The 13,977-nt window shown below is 37.9% G+C and overlaps 1 protein-coding gene across 1 annotated transcript in view; it reads right to left on the bottom strand.

Annotated features, from left to right (window-relative positions):
- Nucleotides 1-13,977, bottom strand: part of TMEFF2 (transmembrane protein with EGF like and two follistatin like domains 2) — a 293,002-nt gene that overhangs the window by 43,050 nt on the left and 235,975 nt on the right. The window lies entirely within an intron of this gene.

Below are 13,977 nucleotides of genomic sequence, written 5' to 3'. Positions count from 1 at the left end.
CATGTATTTTCAAATGTTTTTTGCTTGATTTTGTTTGTACAAAGACTCAAATAGTGCAAATGTGAGAACTGCGTCTTCAATGGAGTTGATAATGTGGTTCACATGTTTAGGGCATGTCAGTGTCATTAATTAAAGTAGCAATATTAAAGTATGTGAACATCCTGTCATGTTGAGACCTGTGGAATTCTCTTCACTGGTTTCATGGACAACAGTGGGCACTGAAAGGATACGGAGTATTTGGACAGTGCCCACGCTTCTCTTAGTTTCACACCTCTCTCCTGTACTTATCCTACTCCTCTTAAAAAGAACACACACTTGATGTATATCAAAAGTAAATTGAAGTGGAGAATTTTTACACTTTCACGAGAGAAGTCTAGATGTTTGAGACAAAATAGATCTTCTCTCTTTTCCACTTACGTTAAGCAGATTCATTTTTCCTGTTATCAGTGTCAGTTGAAAACATTTGACTGACTTTAATGTGTTGTTTCTGTAAGGTGTGTGTGTATGTGTGTATTGTGTTGGTTATTGACATAATCATTTCTATTTTTGAGTTGAAAATAATGCATAAGTAAAAAAACAGATTCTTATACTTTATATTCAGAATCCCTGGGTGGTGCAGTGCTTAACTGTTAACCAAAATGTTGGCAGTTAGAGTAGACTCCAAGTTGCACAAAGGCCTTGGGAATGAGGCTGGCGATTTAGTTTTGAAAGAGCAGCTGTGGTTAGAACCACCGGAGCCCAGTTCCAGTCTGGCACACATTAATTGCCATGAGTTGTAATTGAATCAGCGGCAACTGCTTCATGAGTTTATTCTTATTCTTTTTACATAGATATCTCCATAAATGTATGGTTAGTCAATACATGGGCTTATTTTATCAAATAAATGTGGAAGTCAAGCAAACCTACACTCTGGGCATAAGTGACCAATTTAAAACTTCACATAGAAAAGAAATACAAGTGAAGACATCAGCTGCAATTATATTATGCATGCATGGTCTATTATTCCACTAACCTCTTGCTGTACTAATCTGGTAATCTCATTATTTTAAAGAGATCAAAATGCAGCACACATAAAATTATGTTGACTAAAGGAAAGTTGGAAATTTTCTTCTGAAAGGTCAGAGCTCGAAAATCCTACGGACCAGCTCTGCTCTTCCTGACTGCGGCGCTGTGCGCTGGAATTGACTTGATGGAGAGGAACCATAGAAATGCATGGGAAACACGCCATTGTTTCCTGGAAGAGAGTTTTATATGATCTGGCTGAAAACAAGCAACTTATTGTGATCATGGAAGCCTATAAATGATAACATCTGCATAAAAACTCTCAGCACCAATCACATGGAGAGACTGTGCCCTCATGGGGCATGCTATGTATCTACTAAAAAATTAAACAAACAACCAATTCTGCTCCATTGTCAGGTTAAAGGGAAGCAGTAGTCACTGCTGTGGGGGAGCCTATGAGCTGTGGGATGGGTTCTTCACGGTGGCTTTGAACGCAAAGGTCAAGCCTAAAGAAGAGCTTTTGGTCTCTGTTGACCAGTGTGGTCTAGAAAGAATGCATTTCACCCAAGCCTCAATAGCCAAGAATAGGATTGCCTGTGTTCAAATTCAGCCCTGATTTCGTGGCTGTAACCATTAAATGAGCTGTCAAACATTATGGAAGAGAAAGGCAGATGAGTAAAACCTCAAGGTGAACAATCTGCTTCCAAAGGGAGCATTTCAAATGGGGAAAGTACAGTCAATGGTACAGGATGCATTTTGAACTGGGGCAAAAACAACGAGTTTTCCAGAGTGTTTACCAGGGCCCCAGGCAACTCTTCAGTCAAAAAACCTGCATGTGTATTGCAAATACCATTTCTATGTTTATCTATAACCATGATCATAACATAATATTACAGATGACTGGCTACATGATTTTATGGGGAAAACAACGAAAGCATAGAAGTTCAAAAGAGCAGGAAAAAATTGTGGCTTAGAGTTCATCGAAAGCTTTATGAATTTTGCAGCATTTTACTGTAATTCCCAGAGGGGAAAATACTTGAATTGAGACACTTTTTCCTCAGAAATCCTGAGAATATCTGACATCTTAATTCATTTTCTGGGCTTCAGTATTCAGACTAGTCTGGTGGCACTGCAATCTCCTGGGCAAACAGTTTTATGTATTTCACTATTGATACCAATATTTGGGCTACAAGCTGCTGCCTGTATTTGCTGATATTTATTTATTTCCTACAGATCACATGATTTCTCTAGATCTCGTGTGCTTTCCGGGGCAGCGCTCCTCATGCTCATGAGCACATGGGAAAAGCTCCATTGTACATGCAGTTTTGCAACAAGACCGAGTTAATCCATGTTATAAATATGATATGAAGCCCTTGCTAAGCAGGCCTCTAGACGCATACTAGAACAATTGAGGCAAGCATTATATAGCTGAAGCAAGCAAATCCCTTATATGGATAGGTGGCTGGTTCTTTTGTCAAACTACCGTGTCCACTTCTGGGCAACCACTTACCCTCTCTGCTTTTATTACCCAGTACTCGCAGACCTGCTTTCCTGAACCAGCAGAGAACGAATGAAGTGACGGGAGCGGGTCGCCTGTAAAACGCACAAGCAGCACACAGAGGGCAGTGCTTGCGTGTGTTACCTCATAAGATTACTTGGTAGCAAACACTGCTTTATTATGTTTCTCGGGTCTATAGGGAGAAATAAGAACCATAAGAGGGAAAAAATGTAAAAGCAAACAATGTAATCCTTCTAAAGATGCTTATTGAAAGATAGGGATATTCGTTTAAAGAAGAGAGCAGCTGTCTGAAGCACCCCATCACAACGTAAACATCGTGGCGAACCATTTCTGCATTGGGACTCTCAGCAGCTTAATCTTACGGTTGTGGAATCAGTTCCCCATCTCCCAAGTCCGATGGGCAGGAACACCTCTAGTTCCTCTTTGTTCTGATTTTTTGGAGTCTAGACTTGACACTCACGATTTGAACCTGAACTCTGCCCCGTTGCTTTTCCTGGGCTCTCTGATCCCTCTTGGGTTGTTCTCCTGCACATTTCTACTGTGAGGACTAAAGACAACAAGCTCTGTGGGGTGGGTGACATGATTGCTCCAGAAAGCAAGCGGCGATCCCAATTTACTTAGGCTGTAAGATAGCTTTGCCCTTGGCTCACTTAAAGGGGAGGAGAGAGAGGGTGCTAGGATATCAAGGGCATAGACAGTATTTGGGGTCGATGCATATTTCTATTGTCTTTTTTCCATATTTCAGTCCTTAGAACAAATCAAAATCTTTGCTTAGGGGATGTGTTGCCAAAGGTAAAATTTCCTGAAGTTAATTATTTCTAAATGTAATAGTCATGGTAAATGACTACAGTGTCGTGTTCAATAAATATACATGGTTTCCTTGCATATCTATCTAGACTCTGAGGTGGAGAGGCCCTGGGCCATGCTGAAGGCTGAAGGGGAACCCGGGCTCGACATTCTCACTAACAGCTAAGGATATTAGGGGGTGTTTTCCCCACATAAACATACGGACCGACACATTCTGTATTTTTGTTTCGGGTGCTTTTGTAGTGTTCTGTTGCACAACTCCCATTGAAACTGCACATGCCTAAGAAAGAGGAGTTCTTAATGTTCTTCCTCAAAGCCAGTTTCCAGACTTTTCCATTCCACCCACCCAGTTTGGAAGTATACATAAATATAACCCACTGCTTTAAACTAACACTATCAATTTTATGCATATTTGATACTATGTTCTAGACTATTATAAAAATTGATTAAGAAAAAAATTCCAGCCAAAGGAAGAGTCTGTTGGCAGATTTTGTAAAAGTCATTGTTGAAGAGAGTATCCAGTCTATATTTTCTAGTGATGTCTTGTTAAAAAGTTCTACTCTGAAAAGCTCTTTCAGACACATAGAGAAATATTGCCTTTTGTTTCCAAATTAATTAGTTATTGATTTTTATCAGACAATAAAATGAAACTCCATTTACAAAGAACTTTCCTGACTGACCCACCTTTGTAGGGCTCAGAACAGCGGCATACACATATCAGGGTCTCCGTATATGTTTATGGAATCAATTGACTCAAGCATCATTTCTATTCTGTTTTCTTTCTTTTTTTTTGCATTGGTTCTCAGGAAGCTTAGGGATAAGTGTAATAACTGCAATAGTTTGTGCTCCTGATATGTTTACTTCCCTGTACAGTGTCATTTTCAGTTTTCAATTTCTCCTTAATCAATCTCATTAAATCCATTTTAATTATGTCACAGAAAGTTCTGGAAATAAGTAGAAAATATCATACAATAAAATATATTTCATTTTCTTGGTTATAAAAACAAAATAGTTTGAATGCAAGGCTACTTTTCACTCCCAGCCCTTCCAGATCTAATAATTGATAAAAGTCAATATACGTTGAATGGAAACTCTGTAGCCGCTTTTTCTAAAGCATGGTCAGTGGGCTTTAGAACACAGCAGGATATAAAGTGCATATCCCAGATTAAAAAATTAACAATTGAGGTGTTTTATTTTTCCATCATAACAATGGGCTATATTCTTGGAAGAAAATGGTGCAGACTTCAAGAGGTAGAAAACACCTATTTTAAAATATTCAAAAGGAAAGTTTAAATACTAACATTTTGAAACAACAGAAAGGCCTGGGAGCCAGAGCTTTGTGGATTTATAAAATTGGTGTTCTCTAAATCTTTTTCGGTGGGTTAAGGGACCGGCCTAAATCTAGGTCCAGTCTTAGACTGAGGAAAGGAGGGTCACATTAAGTGGTCTGGTTAGCATATTTCACTCGGGGCCTGTCACTCTGTCTGGAAAGAAAAGATCCAAAGCTCTTGATATAAGACTTTCTAATGCCTTGGGCCTCATTACCGGAGAGAGGGCAGAACAGAGACGCCACACCATTTACAAGAGAAAGTAACAATGACCGTGGTGGGCTAGATAACTCTTTGGTCTTCTGGTGCCAACTGGTTTTGCATCCACAGCTGTGTCTCAGCGTGGTCACACCCCTGTCTCCTGCATAGGTTTCTCCTGAGGTCAGCACTCATTCGGTTCTCATTTGTCTGACGTATCTCAGCATACTTCTTGCTGGAATCTTTTTTCTGGTAATTGATTTTAAAAACAAGACACATGAAATTGATTTTAATATTAGAGTGTCTTTAAACTGTATCTCAATTTGTAGGTAAGCAGAAATACCTGTTCTTATCCTAACAGCTTGGAGCATCTGCATATTTTGTTATAAATAAACTAAAAGGGAGTCAGAATCAACTGCACTGCCATCACCAGGCACAGTAAGATGGACGAGGAGGGAAAATGGAACTTGCAAGGGTTTGTGGACCAGTAGTCCTAGCACGTGGGAGAGGGAAGGAGAGTATGTTTCGACTGTCACATACCTATGGAGGGTGAGTCTATAAGTGTCTGTCCAACAAAGGAAATGGTGGGACATCAAATTAGCTAGGAGCCCATCACAGCCTTAAGAATGGGAGTCACTCTATTCTTGTTTTCTCTCCTTGGGGAATTTTAACACATGAAATATAAATTAAGGAGACGATGATATACTGGGTCTCTATTTGGTTTCTTTTATTTTCCAAAAGGTTGTGTTCTGGAATTCAGGAAAAATGCAAAACTATTGGAAAATAGGAGATGCTGAGGAACATGGTTATAATGGAATTAATATAAAAATGTATAAATTTACAAAAATAAGGACATCAATGAAGACGAAGATATTTAAATTAAATTCTGTCTTTGAGAAGTTTGAGAGAAGTGCATGCATGTGTGCATACATATGGACGAATTAGAGAAGAAGAGCAAAGGTGACAACGTCATTGTTTTAAGACAAAGATTACTCCGCTCTGCCTATTTGTCCCTGTGTGGGGGTAGGTGTTTGTGCTAGTTGATGCGTGTGTTTGCATGTAGGTCATAGGGCCAATGTCAATGCTGTGGAATACAGGCTAGAAGAAAGGTGAGGACAAGAATTCCAGCAGCAGAGGGGCGAGCCAAGCCAATGGGATTTCTGGCTTGGTTGCTATTCTGTGTTTTGTACGTTCTGGAAGGAGAGCCACGGCAAAGTTCTCTAGCATTGCTCTTGGAATGCCAGGATGAAAAACTATAAGCATTTTTTCTTTGAGTCATAATTGATTTTTGTTTCACAGAATATAGACTGAATATTTGGGCAAATTTTTAATGCTGCGAATTATACATTGTGTGAGATTGGCTCTTTTTTCCAGATTTTTCTTATTTGAAGTTATGAATAATAATAATGGTAATACAGATGCATGCATTATTATATAGTACAGGGCAGTGGCAAGATACAAATACAGCATTTCAAGTGAAAGTACACACTGTAAATAATAAACACACCCCTCTCTTCACTTGTTGACTCTCTTCTGATCTTTGCCATTTACAACCAGGGTAAAAAAAAAATCTACTATCCAACTATTTTGTGCATTAACTATGTACTGCTATCTCCAGACACAAGACAAGAGTAACACTACAACCCTAACGCTCTATGGGTCGAGATATATGTCAGGTTGGCTGGGCCCACGGCTCATGGTGGCTTAGAAGGCACATGATGACGTAATCATCCTCAGATTTGTACTCATGTGATCAGCTTCCATTTTTACATAACACAGATTTTCACATAACAATTTGGCCTCTGGAACCTCATGATTTCAACTCTCGGTGAAAAATATTCACGCATTCATCCTATTACTTTTCAACTTTTCTGTAAGCTTAATTTTTTTTTTACAAAATAATATTTGGGGATGAGGAAACAAGGAAACAATAGAGGAGTGAGTGTAACTATACAAATGTTAGTGTAGTTTAAATGCCCTCTACAAAGAAATTGATCTTAAAGAAGCAGAGAAGCACGAAAGTAGTCACGTTGGTAGCTCTATGTATTTGGGAGCTCAATGAAAAGAAAGAAAACTGATGATGATACCACAGGTATGTAGAGTCATTATAGCTTCAGTTGTCAGTACAAAACTGGAAAATATAAGCATATCTACAGATATGCTACCTGAAAAGAACTCGTGGTGAGTTCTCTGAACTCTTCTGTGGAGATATAGTTCCATTCCCAAAGAGGAAAGGGAGACCTTTACAGTGTGCAAGCCTTGTCTCATTAGGGCTCCCACGTCCACTTGACATTGTCTTAGTTTCTGTCGTCATTTCAGATTTCAACAAGATGTACTTTCGAACTTTTATATCAAAGGTTTCCTTTGGGAACTACTTAGTAAATCTAGTGACTGGTCACACTGATTGTCTGAATAGTTTTATTTTATGCATTAAATAATTTTTTCCCTCCTCATGGCAAATTAAAAAAATCATTTAAAAGCACTGATATCTCTTTGAAATCAAGACCATGTAAGTTACTTTTGAAACCACAAGTGAATTCTGAATGTTTATCAAATAAAAAACCTATTAATACATAATACAGAATGATAACCAAAAAATGATAATTTTTTTCCTATGATGTATACTGATATAATTTCATAAAATGCTTATATGTATGCATTGGTACTAATTCATTTGAAGAGCTCCTTGCTTATGGGACACCTTGTTCTTAGAGATTCGATTACCTGTGGAATCCAATGATGATGGCTCTACAGGGAACATAGAGGATGGCATCCGTATTTTGAAGGCTTTTGTTTTTTTAAGTGAACTACTTTATAAGTAAAAACACATTTTAAGTTTCAGCCTTAAGCAGTTAAAGCTCCACTGCTAACTGAAAAGGCAATGGTTTAAAATCACCTGCGTTAGCTGCTCAGCAGGAAACAGATGCAGAAATCTGCTTCCATAAAGATGCACAGCCTTCAAACCTCTAAGGAGCCTTCTCCTCTGTCCTAGTGTCTCTTTGAGCTGGAATCTACTAGACAGCAACATTATGTGGTGGGTGGCGGTTAGTAAGCAACTCCTTCTATTGAAGTGAGTTTTATGAACCCTCCACATATTTTAAAACTGAGTAAAAATAAATTATTTCAAATAGAGATTTATAATACTGCCACACATAGTTATCTATTTTTATAAACGTTTGAAAATGTTTATTCTTTTTTATTTATATTTGAAAATAATTTTATTAGCCTTATATATGTATTACCCATTGTTCTTTTATTACTTTCATATTACCTTGTGGATCAGCATATCTTAAAGAGCATTCTTGAAAGCACTTTTACTATAAAATGTGCAAAAAATTTTTGCATATGAAATAGGTTTGATAAAAGTTGTGTATCATAATAAATTGTTGAAAATTATATTTAGGTGTAATAATATTATTATAACTTTATTCAGATACCATTTATATATTTTAGGCATGTACTAAAATTCTTATGAGTGGCATGCTACAGCTCCTAGGATTTTCTTCATTATAATCAGAAAATTGGAAAAGAAAATGGAGGTGTGATTTGGCCATTGTTGGCAATGAATTGATATTAATAGATTTAAGTTATATATAAATATAGACTAATTTATACTTGTCTATATTTTGCATATTTTAGAAAAGCTCTACAATAAAAGTTAAAATATATATATATATATACATTTGTTTCCCTATGAAATATTTTATAGTGCACATAGTCTGAGATGCTCAGAAATTAAGGGTCCAGTTAGTTAGTTAGGCTCTTCCCAAACTTATCTCACCACTCCACTGTGCTTTTCATGAAGAATTGTTTTTGACTTTTGTTGTAATATGTCAGTTTGCTGTACAATGGCGGTTTCTCTGTTAATGTAATTCTGGAAGTTATGACACTGATATTTCAAATACCAGCAGGGGCCCCTGTGGATAATAGGTTCAGTAGAACTTTCAATCTAAGGCTATGAAAAGGGTTCTGGTGATCTCCTTTTAAGAATTATATGAAAACCACTCTTATGAACAATATCACATCACTGTCTAACCAGGATGCCAGAATATGAGGACCTCAGGTCTGCAGGTACCTCAAGTCAATAGTAGAGCAAAATGAGCCTCCTCAAAAAGAGTTGACCTTGACGACAGGGATGAAAGGTGGCATGACTCAAAATTTTAACAAGTGAAATGCAGAATACACAATGTCTGAGCCTGGGAAACCTGCAAGTCATCAAAACTGAAACGGGACAAATAGAGGCTGGAATGGAACCCGGCCAGAAGTTACAAAGGGAAGGACGTCTATCATCAAGCACAGGCTGCCAGTAATGGGATCGAATCCACCCACCTGTAAGGAAGAACGATTACTGTGACTAGTTTTCAAATTTATGTGCTGGCAACTAATGCCAAAGATAACAAGATTGAGGATTTTTAGCCACTGTTGTAGTCCGTAACTCACCAAACATGCTATTAAGATACATTAAATTTATATTGGAATGTGAAAGTTGCAAACAGAAAGAAAGGATAGTTTTAAAATATGGCCTTGGTGACAGAACGATGCCAAAGTTTACATGATAGTATATTGCACGATCAGTGACTTACTCATTGCAAATACCACTGTCAAGAACATAGAGGGCACTTGCTGCATGCATGCATCTCTTTAGAAGGAACACACAGGACTCAAGTCAACTACATCTGAGATCACAGACAATGCAGCAGGTGGCCAGTTGGAGCTGGCCCAGGGCCTGGCTGCAGAACAGTCTATAGATGGCTCATATGCAAATTCAAGTTAGTGCTACAGAAAATAAAACATATATGTCTGAGTGCTAACGCCTGAGTATAGAACACATGAAATTAGAGACCAGATCAAGAATGGATTGGACACTTCGAACACTAGTGATTGAAGACAGGTGAGTGTGGGGATGACATGAGAACATGCTACACGAAGAAAGCAAAAGGTCATGAAAACACAGGAAAAACGGGGGGAGCCCCAAAATGGATGTCAAAACAACTGAAATTTTCACTGGGACTTAAAAGAACTAAAGTAAATGATGAAGTACAAGGGGCGAACAGAATATCTCAAAGGGTACCTCAAGAGGACAAATAAGAACAACCATGAAATGTGTAATGAGTTGTAAATTTGGAAACCAGAAGGGAAGAGCATATTCAGCATTTCTCAAGCTGAAAGAATCAGAGAAAAAATTTAATATTCCTTGATTTGGATTATTAAATAATTCTATGGGTAAAACACACAATGATGCAGAAAGCATCAAGTGAAGATGGAAGAGATACATAGAGTCACTGTAGCAACCCCCTCTTCCCCCAAATCAACATTTAACTATTTAGGAAGTGGCATGTAAGGAAGAACCAATGGTATTGAAAGAAGTCCAAGTTCCACGGAAGGCAGAAAGGAAACAAGGTTCTCAGACTTGGGTGGATACCAGCTGAAATGTCGCAAGAAGGGCGCAATGCTGGAAGGGCAGCCTTGTCCACGCCGAGACATTGGAAAGACAGCTATCAGACCAACTGAATGGCTGTTGTTGCTGTGGTCCGGTGCCATTGAGTCCATTCCAACCCAAAGGAACTCTATGCCCAACAGAGCCAAACACTGCCCAGTCCTGCATCATCCTTACAACCACGCATGCCTCCGCCTGAGCCCATGTCATCATCCTTACAACCACGCATGCCTCGGCCCGAGCCCACGTGGCAGCCACTGTTGCCAACCCCTTTCATTGTGGGTCTTCCTCTTCCTAGCTGCCCCTCCACGTTACCCAGCACGATGTCCCCCTCCAGGAACTGGTGTCTCCTGAGAGCAGGTCCAAAACAGGTAAGACACAGCCTTGCTCTCCTGGTCCCTAAGGAGCGCCCTGGCTGTCCTTCCCAGATGGATTTGTTTGGCCTTTGCTCAGTCCATCGTATTGTCAATATTCTTCTCCAGCACCATAATTCAAATACATCAATTCTTCTTTGGTCTTTCTTATGTAATGCCTAATGCTTACATGGATATGAAGCTATTGAAAAGATTGGGTCAAGTGCATCTTAGTTCAATGTAATAGTTTTGCTTTACAATACTCTACAGGGGTTTCATGCAGCAAATTTACTTACAGCAGCTTAGCATTTGGTCTCTTAAACTGCTGCTTCTATGAGTGTTGAGTGTGGATCCAGGCAAGACCAACTCCTTCACAACTTCAAATTTTGCTCCATTTACCATGATGTTACCTATTGGTTCGGTTGTGAAGATTTTGGTTTTCTTAACATTAAGCCATAATCCATATTGAAGGCTGCCATTTTTTTAATCTACTTCAGCAACTGCTTCAAGTTCTCTTCACTCTCAGCAAGCAAGGTTGTATCATGTGCATATCTCCAATGATACCAAATTCTTCTGCATATAATCTAACTTCCTGGATTATTTGCACATTATTCCAGAAGTTCGTTTATATGAGGAAGAATGAGGCATCAGGATTGGAGAAAGCTCATTAACAGCCTTGATTGCGGAAAGAAAACATTGTCCAATCCTGCACCATATTTACAATCTTTGCTCCTCTTAAACTCATTGTTAGAGTCACTTTGTCACTCCATTTTCTTAATCTTCCTCTCTTTTTACACTCCTCCTACTTTATCCAGCATGATGTCCTTATACAGGAGTGCATCCTTCCTGATAGCATACCCAAAGAATGCACCATAACGTCGTGCTATTCTTGCCCTTAAGGTGTGTTCTGGCTGTACGTCATCCATGCAGACTGTTTGCTTCTGGAGGCGTTGGCACGTTTAATATTCTTCACCAACAGCATAAGACAAAGGCACCAATTTGTCGTTAGTTGCGGGTAGGCGCCATGTTGTCATTTCCGACCGATAGCGACCGTGTGCAACCAAAGGAAACATTTCCTATTGCTAATCCATGCTCGCAGTTGTCTTCTTTGAGAACCTATCGCAGCACTGTATCAATTAATCTCTTAAACATCTTCTACATTTCTGCTGTCCCTTACTTACTCAAGCATGAAGTCCTTGCCCAGGTCTCTCCTGATAACATGCCCATGGTATGGGCAGTGACGTCTCCCAGCCTTGCCTGTGAGCAGATTTGTTCAATCTTCCAAACAGATTTGTTCAATCTTTGAATGTATCACTTTTTCTCCAGTCTTCCTTATGCAATGTTCCAATTCTACATGCATATGAGGTGATTGAAAATACCTTGGCTTGGCTCAGGCTCCCCTTAGGCTTCAGAGTGACATCCTTGCTTTCCAATCCTTTAAAGAGGTCTGTGCACCAGACTTACCCAATGCAATGCATTGTTTAATCTCTTAACTACTGTTTCCATGAGGATTGATTGTGAGTTCATGCAGGGTGAGATCCTTGACAACTTCAATCTTTTCACCATTTATCATGATGTTCCCTATTGGTCCATTTATAAGGATTTTGCATTTCTTTACATTAAGTTGTAATCCATATTGAAGTCTGCAATCTTTGATCTTCGTCAGCAAGTGCTCCAAGTTCTCCCTTTCAGTAAACTAGGCTGTGTCATCTGCCTATCCTAGGTGGTTAATAAACCTTCTTCCATTCCGGATGCTGCAATCTTGTATTGGGAAAGTCTGAAGTAAAATAAATCTTTGGAGTGTTAAAAGCAAAGAGGTCACTTTGGGGGCTGAGATCAGCCTGATTCAAGTCATGGGATTTCCAATTGCCTCGTGTGCATGTGAAAGCTGAACGATGAATAAGAAAGACAAAAAGTAAAAATAGATGGATTCAAATTATGGTATTGACAAAGAATACTGAATATCTTATGGACTACCAATTGGGTGAACAATTATATATCTTTGAAGAAGTACAACTAGAATGCTCCTTAAAAGTGAACCTCATTCATTTTGTACATGCTATCAGAAGGGTAAGGGTCGCGGCCCTGGAGACGGACAGACGTCATGCTTGGCAAAGTAGAGGGTGAAAAGAGAGAGACTTCCAAAAGATGAATTGACTCACCGGAGTAACAATAAATTCAAACATAGTAACCGTTGTAAGGATGGCACATGGCTGGGCAGTGTTTTGTTCTGTTGTTCATATATAGGATTGTTATGGGTTGGAATTTCACCATGTATCAGTGTATTCTAGAATTCTAGTGGGTAAAGATTTTATGTATATGTCATTCAAATGACAGCAAATAAAAATAATCCTTTTACCATTTCCAAATTTGAGAGATTTGAGATATGTATTAAAAATTCTGATCTAAAAGTAAACTTCTGATCAAATTCATCAAAGTTTACATATATTCTCAGAAATATTATTAAAGAGAGTGAAACTTCAGAAACAGATTGACTAGTAGTACATATAAGTAGTACATCTATTGAAAGATATGAAATTCTATCTCCTACATTCAACATAAATTTAATCATAAAACATTAATATTTAACATTTAATTATAAAACATTGAGAACTATGTTAAAAACATAAACAATATGTTATGCAACATTAATATATAACCTAGTAATTTTATTATTGATTTAACCTTAAATTTTATAAAACATGATATTTTTATAAAATTCCATTTCCATACCCATATTTTTCAAACTAGGAAAATTATATTGCAAAAAGATAGTCCTCAAATAAAATTCCAGTTCATCTAAATAAATGATTTTATTTCATATGAAATTCTTTATAAATTTTCATATCTTAGAATGGATGTTCAGTTTCTAAATTAAGAGTTTATTTTTTTCAGTATAGATTGTATATACCTTTTCTACTTTGTATTAAAATAGAAGTAACCTTATTGTTATTATTATGTGTCCTTTCTCACTTTTCAGTGACTAACACACTTTATTATTGTTGATTTTAATAAAATTCAAAAGAGAACATTTGCATTTATTACAATACACTGCCAAAAATTGCATTAATTTCCACTGATGCCCATTAATTTGATAAATGTTTTGTCATTTATACCATTTGCACTGTCAAAACAAGTTAATTATATCTTACTGACACTTTTGACAATTGCTTTAACTCTGGCAAAAGTTGTCTATTTGCTTCCACAGATATTAACTCTTCAATAAAAATTCTCTTGAAATAAGCAAGAAAATACTAGCATGTCAGAAATCTTGCAAGATCCAATTTAGGATCAGGTGTGAGACAATGTTTCTCCAGGACTCCTTTCTAGAAG

Source organism: Tenrec ecaudatus, chromosome 13, assembly GCF_050624435.1.
Source record: "Tenrec ecaudatus isolate mTenEca1 chromosome 13, mTenEca1.hap1, whole genome shotgun sequence".
Taxonomy (NCBI): domain Eukaryota; kingdom Metazoa; phylum Chordata; class Mammalia; order Afrosoricida; family Tenrecidae; genus Tenrec; species Tenrec ecaudatus.
The sequence above is the reverse complement of the archived record's forward strand: the minus strand, read 5'-3'. Positions and strand labels throughout refer to the sequence as shown.